At 38.0% G+C, this 10,146-nt stretch overlaps 2 long non-coding RNA genes across 5 annotated transcripts; both read left to right on the top strand.

Moving 5' to 3' along the window:
- Positions 1–659: 659 nt before the first annotated feature.
- LOC130694959 (uncharacterized) lies at positions 660–4,090 on the top strand. 4 transcript variants are annotated; one of them, XR_009002196.2, is made up of 12 exons: positions 660–849; positions 916–1,173; positions 1,739–1,824; positions 1,884–2,054; positions 2,161–2,276; positions 2,350–2,492; positions 2,557–2,719; positions 2,794–2,957; positions 3,032–3,114; positions 3,190–3,278; positions 3,341–3,671; positions 3,739–4,090. It is a non-coding gene; the product is annotated as an uncharacterized LOC130694959 (long non-coding RNA). The 4 variants fall into 4 exon arrangements; XR_009420817.1 differs by having other exon boundaries at positions 3,579–3,671; XR_009420819.1 differs by having other exon boundaries at positions 2,161–2,229.
- Positions 4,091–4,612: 522 nt separating this feature from the next.
- On the top strand, positions 4,613–5,620 carry LOC130694976 (uncharacterized). Its single transcript, XR_009002228.1, has 4 exons — positions 4,613–4,914; positions 4,971–5,233; positions 5,319–5,389; positions 5,479–5,620. It is a non-coding gene; the product is annotated as an uncharacterized LOC130694976 (long non-coding RNA).
- Positions 5,621–10,146: the final 4,526 nt, after the last annotated feature.

The raw sequence follows: 10,146 nt of genomic DNA on the forward strand, positions 1-10,146 counted from the left end.
AATATTGGTTAGCAAGGTAGAAATGAAAAGACCTTCAGAAGAATTATTTTTTAAGAGAAACGATGTTAATTGGCCCTCGCTTTTCATCAGGCTCTTGACTTTTTGGCTCAATTTTCTTCAAATTGTGGTTACACGGCACTTTCAAGTTCTTGTTTTCCGTTTTTCCATTTACCAAAGCTGCCCTTGATATCGTAACCTTTAAATTCAATTATCATTTACTTTGGTCTCTCAACATTGTAACGATCACTCCATAGATCAAACTGTACAAACCTATCCTATTCTTATTTTCTTTAGGGAACGACATTTTCAAGCCAAATCTAGCTTCAGGACGCCACAAACTGCCACGAACAATGGCGGTTGTTGGAAAGCTATTTACCCATCAGTAGTGATAAAAACCTCCACTTGATGGCACTGCAAGCAGTGTAAGGATCCAAAAAATCGTAGGAAGGGTACCCAAAATTTTTGCGTCAGCAGCCCATGTTATTCGTGTTTGTTATTATTTATTTAGTCTTATGGAGATAGCGAACCAGAGGTCTTTATCTATGATTCAAGTATGAAAGTAACAGGGATTTTTCTGGGGATTTTATTTTTTTTAAATAGGGATTTATGTCCCCAGTCTGGCAACGTTCTAGGGATACCACTTTGCGGAAAGTGGAAACACTGCTCTCTACGAACATTATGCGCAGTACTAAGGAATGGACGGCAGTGATGAGATGGTAGCAAGAGGTTTCCGACATTTTGGGCCCGTGATGTCGAAAAGTTCGTTCTTGAAGAAAGAAGAACGAAACTATCATGGAGGTTTTACAACCAACTAGCTTAATATGGACCGTGTTTCATACCTGCAAATCGGTAAATTTACATTGTGTGATGTACGACTTAATTTTTACAATTTGTATTACATTGTACGTCTCGTAGACCGTATGTTCTGCAGTTGTACCACGTTGCATCCAGGCATTTTTAAGGAAAAATCTATTGCCCCGCAGAATCCGGGGGGTAATAGCATTTTGTCTATTGCTCCCCCGGAATCTGTGGGGCAATAGGCGTCACCCATGTTTAATGTAAAGCTGTTTGCTTTGGGTGAAATTTATGCAGTATAAAGTTCTGGATGATAAAATTGCATTTGGGATGTGACCCAAACTACTGGATCTCTGTCTCGCAATGACATCTGGCAAAGTATTATGATAAAAAAACAATTAAAAATTATACTATTTAGATTAGAATGGTGAAATTTATTGCAATGCATGCTGTTTCTAACAAAGTAGTTCCTTGCAATGGTTTCTATTTGCTTAATCACATTTTGTTTAGGCAACTGTATTGGGGGTTCAGTAAAAGCCTAATACGATAGGGTTCTAGTAGAATCTAAACTGTACAGTTTGACAAACCCATCTAGAAAATTGGCACAGTATATTATGTGATTACTTCAAGTTGGGTTTAGTAATTGCAGGCAACTTCTAATATAAATGTAACAAAGCATGCTTAAGGGTTCGGTGAGTTTAGAGTTATTACAGTTTTGCTGCTTAATGTTTTTGGTTGATGTCTGGGCTTCCCATTTACTTGTCTTAAAGGACGAATTTTTCTTAACTTTTTTAAAAGTATGTTGCTGTGAGTATTTTTAGTAATAATAAACTTGGCATATTAAAAAAAGTTAGCATATCTTGCTGTTGAATGGTTTGATTAATATAAAAATTTTTACACGACTTGGTTGCTATTCATTGGCATTAATTATTTTTTTCTTTAGGGTTTCCTGTTGCTGATGTGCTAGCCATGATACTGACAGATCTTTGTAACATTTTTAGAAGAAGCACGAAGTGGAGCTTTTTGGAGGTAGCTTAGACCACTTGCGTTTAAACCCATGATGTTCTGTATAACCCCTGGTTACACAGAACCCGACAAAGATATCAAAGCTGTCTTCAACATGAAAGGACATGGTAGAAGAATTACCAACTGTTGGGCGGTCAGCTGTAGGTGTTTGTTACGAAAAAGTACGAAAATCAAACAATGATGGTCGCTATGGTGGTTGTCCCGAAAACTCAGCCGAATGCGAAGCTCGTTAAGTATGCTCTACTATCACTACCTGTTTTAAGTGGTTTCAAATGTAAATCACGTTTTTAAAGAAAAAAGCCAATTATTTTGCTTTTCTTGGCTATTTATTTGATTCAGGAAGCAGCGTACTACTTCATGAGAACCACGAATTATGCACACCGAGGCCAAACAGTAAGGGCCTCTAGGGTAATTATCTAGACAGAATGTCGATCAACTCGTCGTTACTGTCTGATGTACTGGCTATTCTATAATTCTAGAATCTAGTTTGTATGTCCCATACATTAAAGTTTTAAATACTCTCAATAGATTAACACATCTGCGAGCAAGGACCTTTACGGGCTATGGGATCCTCAAAACGTATGACAACGAGCCCATATTCAAGTTGTAGCTCGAAAGTTCTACAACTAATGTTTTCCCTGAACATCAATGCAGCATGGAATGCTTTACAGGTCAATGGTACACTAACATCCCAGAGATATTATTCATCTGCTTTATTTGTTTTTCTTGCAATAGATGCCTAATGCGAGATGTGGAAAATGCTTGACAGAATGTGTAGGCTATTTTGATTAGACACATTGGTACCTAAGGTTTCTTGTGTTGGGTACATCAAAGCAGAAATAATTGTACTACAAAAAATGTGCAAGGCATGCTGGTCTGTTCTTCACAATTATGAGAGGTATAGAATTTATCAAGTAGCATTAAGGAAAGCTAAGGTTACCTAGAACTGATGAGGTTAATGTGGACATCAAGCTTTCAACTCCATCTATCTAAAACCTCCTGGCCTTTGGTCTTATTATTTGACCAGCTATTGCAAATCAAGTCGAGGTTAGTTTCAAAACGAAGAGGAAAGAATACTATAGAATTTGTGGTGTTTGCATCAGCAATGGACCCTTCTTCTATTTCAGAATCGCAAGGTACTGATCGTTTGCGTTGGAAATCTATATTTGGCGATGGTTCCAAATGTTATATTTTACTTATTATTGTGCAGGCTTTTGCGGTCCAATCTGAGTGAAAACTGCTGTGTAACTTATTACATGAGGAACTGGCGATTTTTGGAGATGGTTACACCTGGTAATACTTTTTTTTTTTTTTATATATACAGAGTGTGCCTAGTTTTTTTTTTTTTTCATACATCCATTATATTAGATTAAATTCTTCTGAAAGAGAAGCATTTGCCTATGGATAATGGTAACCCCAAGTGCGTCAAAACTTCGTTCCTAAAAAGAAGTTTCTAGGTATGAAGGCAATTTTCTTTAAATTATTTTCAGTTTTCTCTTTATTTTCCGGCAAATCCTAGTACCTGGCCAAGGAAACAGTTTTTAGCCTTATTATATGACAAACCTTCCGAAGTCGCACTAAGTTGAATTTATTAATGAAGGGGAAAGAAAACTTCAAAAAAAATTGGAGCTTTGCATTGTCGAAGAATTTCTATTGGGTCGGATTTCAAAAGTGCTAGCCTTGGGCGTTATTAAATGTTCAGTCGTCTATGGTTCTTCAATAATTTGTTCCACGTGCTATTGCGTGACTATTGTTAGAATTTCGCCATCCAAGTTATGAGGAAACTCGTGTAGCTTCTCAATTCATGATGAACAAAGGATTCGCGATCGCCATTGGAGATGTTGCATTTGGTAATGTTTTTTATGGATTTTATTCGGTGTTGTAATCTTAATTTATCTTTGATAATTCCCAACGAAGAAGAAGCAGATGAGGCAGGCAATAGTTATCTGTTGCTGTACAGTGCGCTCGCGGCCTCTCCGGTGTTAGCAGTGCAATTGGCACATGAAACGATGTTTCAACGAATACGAATGCAGTCGTCTTTCGGTTCAGCGTTGGATAAGGAAATAGGCAACGGTTATGATGTGTCCGGCAGTATGTTCCATTACGATCGCCGTAACGGAACACGTTTTACGTAATTTCGTTTTCTATGTCCGGACATTGGAAACATTTTAGGTGATATTCTTTGTTTGTTGCTCGTGCTGCCACATGAAACCTGTCGTTGGCTTATTTTGAGAAAATGTGCATGTCCTATATCGTTCTTTGTACCATATTAAACGGCCGCCAGATGATTCTCAGGTGTAGTTGTCTCTTGACTCTGTCTCCTCACTTTCCTACCTCCACTGTCAGTCGCCAAACGTCTAATAATAGACTTCAGTATAGTGAAACTGTGCAGCAATTTATATACCGAAACAGCAGGTAAGAAATGATGTGTTATAATTTTCAACAAAAATATGTAGTATCGTTTTGTCTTAAAAATGCCGTTTGATGTTGGTCATGTCCGCGAGTAACGAGCCGTAGTCAAATATTTTTGCTAAATTTTGAATCCAAATCACGTATTTTCGTAAAAATTTCTCTGGTTTTTAATAAATAAATAAAAAATTGATAAAGTTGCAATTTAGTATTAGCCCAACATTTGATCGACTGCTAGTCACAATTTTTAAGGGGACGCTGGGAATTTGCGCTTTAAAAACATAATTAACGTGTTCCTATCAGCATATCACTGTTAATACAGTTTACTCGTTAAAAAAACAAGTTTTACACTTCTTTAAAAACCTGCCTTTTGATTATAAATTTAAAAAACAAGATGGCGCTACTGCTCCTGCTAACTTGTGTTGTGATTCCGTGTGACAAGAAAGATCCGTGTTCGAATGTTTGTTAACTGTGTTACGTTCCAGTAGAAAATTCGAAAAATGGTGTGCTACTGTCTGCCAACTACCAAGTGTTTTTTTTTTCTCTTGTGTTATGGAAGTAAGGCAGATCAACTGGATTATTTTTCTGGCATCTTGTCTCATCTATGCCAACTGTGAAACCCCAAAACTGTTAGCAACCTATAGTTGTTGCATTCCATTTTGCTATGAAGTTGCTCACCTAGAGGTATAAGACTTATATTTTTGCTATAAGTATCTGGTTGAAATGATTCTGCTTTTAAGATTTAGCTCGTGAAACTTGCATTGCAAAGAATGATGACGGGGAAGAAATGTCACCAATGATACAAATGCTGTGGGATGGAATACCATAATATTATGCTGCTACCCTTAATACGCTCATGATCTTCTGTCATTTCCACTCTGACTAGTGCATGATCATCATCATTTTGTGTATCCAACTATAACCACCACCGTTTCAGCATTCATCTTACAATTTCTACTTAGCTGCGAACACACAAACATATACGTCAAAAGCATTTCCTTTGGTATTAGATGTCTTTCTGTTTAGTACTGCTTTTTTCAATGTCCCCTCATAGAAGAAGCTATATTTTTTTCAATATCCCATCGTAGAACTGCCAAGCCTTTGCCTTCATCTTCATAACTTCAGGCCCTACAGTCTTTCCAGCATTTGGACAACAGGCGTAAGTCAAATTGTGTTCTCTGTTTTAGTTACATAAACAATCTTATATTACCCAATAAGTAACACTTTTTCTTGACATTAACCATCTAGGACTATGCCTTCTTCCTCATTCGGATTCATCCTCAATATTCAAAGTTTTCCCTTCTTCGCTTCATCGTCGTCCCGTCTTCGCCTCGTCCGTCCATCGCCTCGTCCGTCCATCGCCTCGTCCGTCCATCGCCTCGTCCGTCCATCGCCTCGTCCGTCCATCGCCTCGCCCGTCACCCCGCCTTCGCCTCATCGTTGCCCGTCTTCGCCTCGCCCGTCGCTCCGTCATCGCCTCGTGGTCGCGCCGTCTTCGCCTCCCCTATCTCCCCTTCGTCACCTCGTGGTCGCCTCATCGTGGTATTGTTTTGTTTTGTTTCGTATTATGTAATGCTAATCTAATTAACTCGTTGGCTGCCACCCACCCACTTTGATCCCCTTTTTTTGTAGCTTGACAGGGACGGGCCGCGCTGTTCTGCTCCATGGTTTATCTGCCATGGGGTGGAGCAGCGCCACTGCCCAAGATTGGCCGAATGGCCCACAGGCAACGCACCATAGGGAATTCCCTTATTCGATGCGGCTGATGAGACCGGGGGTGTGCGTTCCCAGAAAGGTCTCATCGCCGTGTCAGCCCGGCCTACCCGGCCCCCTTGGTCGCTATCCCTAGGATAGCGACAGTAGCGATTGTAGAAAATGGTGGCGTGGCAGCCAACGAGTTAGTTGTATGTATTTGTGTATGTATTGTATTTTGTATAGTGTATTAAAATGTATGTAAAGTGGTGGATATGTGGGTGGAAGGAGGGACAATAAAATACTTTATACAATATTTACTTTTGTATTATTTATTTTATTGAAATTGACGGACTTGGGGATTGAACCCAAGTATTCTACTATGCTAGCCCCATGCTATATCGTTACGACAACGCTGCCTTATTTTATTTCAGTAGGCATTCCATAATAAGCTAGTGCGAAGTCCCTTTTTACAAAGCTATCGAAATCTAAATCATCGTTAGTAAGTACAGATATGCCATAACGGTAGGATGCTGGCCTACAGTGCGGAAGGTCCGTGGGTCCAACCCCAGAATGGTTAATGTTGCTTGGACGTGGTTGTCCCAGGATACATCTGGGACGCTGGAAAGAATTTTTGCCATTTTTCGTTATTTCACAAATAAACATTTGCACACTGAAAATTCCTCGTTTGGCGATTCTGAGTATTGAACCCTATACCTTCGACTTCTGAAGCCGATGCTTTACCACTGAGCCATTTCACATATTCTATCACTACAATTATTAATAGTGAACTTAGGAATAAGATTTGGACTTAGAATAAACAATGAACAACTCATCTTCCTTCGCTTGTACCAGTGTTCATGCAACGACACCATAAGCAATATTAATCATTCTGGGATTCGAACCACAGACCATTCGCACTGTAGAACAGCATGCTACCTTTATGCCATAACTATCCTTGTATATATAGTTTGAAATTTTGATAGCTATGTAGGTATGCGAAAAAGTAAAAAGAAAAAAACATAAACCGGATATGCAGTAGAAAAATGTAAAATAAAGTATTCTAATTAACTGTTTCCTTAGACAAAACGATTCCGTTCTGTATTCAGGTATCTGTCATCTTTTGTTCGTCAAAGAAGCTTCTTGATTTTCCAACATTTCCCACGCTGCCCGTTCGACCAACACGATGAAAATACTCTTCAATATCAGTTGGCAAATCATAATTTACGAAGTATGGCCAGCTTCATGACACAAGGGGTAAGACAATGGACCTGGGAACATAAGATATTTTTGTGAAGTACAATTAACATTATGTTGTAATACTTGCTGCCACCACTGCCTCCTCTTTGTGGACAATCCCTTGCTATATGGCCCTCTTTGCTGCACTGTTACAAAGAAACATTAAAAATTTGGAAAAAAAACAAACAAGATCTGAGTCTCATACTTACCTTATGACATGTACAAGCTCCAACACCCATCTTTTCCTTGTGGGCATTCCGGAGGAATATTCTTCTCTATATTACATAACCATGGATTAGCAAGACCAGAATGTAATAACCCAAAATGATTTTTTTTTACCTTATGGCGGCTACGACTTCCACCACCATCGCCAGCTCCTTATGGACAATCTCTCGAAAAATGTCCCTCTTCCACACACTACATAAAGCACCAAGAAGTTAAGTTTGAATATATATTTCTATACTTTTATCTTACTTTGTTACTCCACCACCACCGTCACCCCAGGCTTGTGAACAATTTGATAAAATATCCTACTTGTCCACACTGTTGAATTAAACCGTATTAAAGTAATCACACTGTTATCGGAAGGCGAGAAGGAAAGATGTACATTCCAGTCTAGCTAAGCCTCTTGCATTTAAAGTGAGGTAAATACTTCATTGGCGTAAGACCTCAACACTTGACTTTTACTCATTTGCCTTTTCACAAAATATTGTAAAAACAATCACACTTAACATCATCTTATGAAGTCCTACTTTCCATTGTCAAACCTTCTTCGTACAACATTCTGCTTAATACAATAAATATTTAATTCAAATTAGAAAAGCAAATTAACTCTGCAAAAAAGCATTACTATGTGTTACAGCTCTAATGGTGATGAAGAATTCTTGTTCCATCATAGAACAAGAAGCTATATAGCACTTGACACAAAGCCTGGAAGGTAAAAATGCTATCCATCAGATTAATTTTTATGGAATGTTGGTATACCACATGCTCGTCATGCATTCCTACTACATGATTGGTAATAATCACAGATGTACTAACTTCGTACCACTACTCAATATGGCTGGTTGTTGCATTTGATGAGAGCTGTCAATCCCGAAACGGTTACTTGCTCGCAGATTTGATACTCTATTTGAAAGATTACAATTTAACTGATTAGACGTAAGGGTGTCCACGTACCCAATGCTGGGTTACTAACATTCTGCTACAAATCTCCAAATTTCACACCAACTCGCACTACACACGGCTATTAATTTACTATTCGTACTGAATTCCACACCTCACCTAAAGAAATTAAAATACTAGTTGAATGTTAGACATCCAGTGCCAAGTATAACAGGTATCATCAGAAACGTGGGCACAGATAAGTTTCCTATGTTAATGTTTTCAGGTCACCAACTTCTTCTAAATGAGTCAAGTGGAAATGAGGTTACAACACCAGAAACTTTACCTTACAATTCAACTGATAAATAAAAATACTGTGATGCATGAAAGTGAAATACACCACATCAGAGCTGTTAAATCTGTATGATTCACCACCCATGCAAAACACTTTCATCACCTAGCCTATACCAAGAAAACCAAACACAATTAGTGCAAAACATTTTGATGATGAAAGTTAACGTACCTGACAAATTCACTGCAGACCAACAATTCCTGATGGACTCCCACACAACATTCCAGATAAACAAGACAATAGTAATTCCTAAACATCTTGCAGTGGTTGTAGATGTTCCTAACTGATAAACATAACATCTCAACAATGAACAGATGTGAGTGTAACCATTTGAAAATGAAGTTCATGTAAAAAGGTTTGATACACTCACTATAAAATTAAGAATGAATTCCTGAAAAACAAATTCCAAAAATGAATTTAAAGGGTTTTGCACAATTCTTATGTTCCAATATTTAAAAAATAAGTTATGGTTTCTTTAAAAACTTAAGTACCCTTAACTAATCAATAACAAACGAGCTGTCAACGACTTTGGAGCCTAATCCGCCAAGCAACGGCAGCTGCAGGGCATCAGGAGGTTTGGCAAGCTGGCCATCTATCGGGTAGTCTTAGTCAATCAAACTTGGGGTCATGTTCATATACTAACCCTGTCCAACAATGCCCATTATTCTGTGTGACATCCATCTGTACCTAACTTTATTATTAACCTCAGCACCATTTTCTCCTTTCGATTCGTAGTAGCTATGTAATCACGAAATATCTTGTTTGATCAACAATCAGATTGCAGTCAATCTGAGTCAACACGAACAAACAACAAATTATCAGGGATTTTTTTAAATTTGTACAGAATGAACAAATACATATACATTATATATATATATAATTAAACATATAATTACATTTTGCTTTTTTCATTATATATATATATAATTAAACATATAATTATGCATACATATAATATGGCTCAAAACACTTCGGTCAGCTCAGATCGTTCAGGGGAAATAGGAATCATAATAATAGCAATCACACGCTTATGTAAATGTGTATAGAATGCTTTTCTTTTTCGTTTCTTTCCCATTTTCCAATAGAAAACGATAGAGAAACAAAAAAAGTTTTTTGCCTGATTACTAACATTTGCAAAAAGTTTTTTTCAGGGCCATACCCTGTTTTTCTTTTCTTTTTTTTTTTTTTGCCCATCTCTTCATCTCGTTTTTGATTATTATTTTCTTTTCGACTTTTTGCAAACACGTTCAGCAGTCAGCGAATTGAAGGATAGTAACAGCAGAACTACATTGATTTTTCAGCACAGTCCGATATCCACAAAAATGCACTCACCTTTTATCAAACTAAAGGCAACCAGGTCCGCCTCTTGTTCATACGAGTAAGTGGAGGTTTGTTACCACGATGTAGGTTTATACTTCCTTCACTTACTGTTGTTGCTGAACTAACGGCTGCCGGTCACAAAGTTGCCGCTGACGGAGAGAAGAATCTTGTTCGGAGGTGCCATTGCCAGAATAACGTCCACATGATTT

The sequence above is a fragment of the Daphnia carinata genome, chromosome 4 (assembly GCF_022539665.2).
Source record: "Daphnia carinata strain CSIRO-1 chromosome 4, CSIRO_AGI_Dcar_HiC_V3, whole genome shotgun sequence".
Classification (NCBI taxonomy): domain Eukaryota; kingdom Metazoa; phylum Arthropoda; class Branchiopoda; order Diplostraca; family Daphniidae; genus Daphnia; species Daphnia carinata.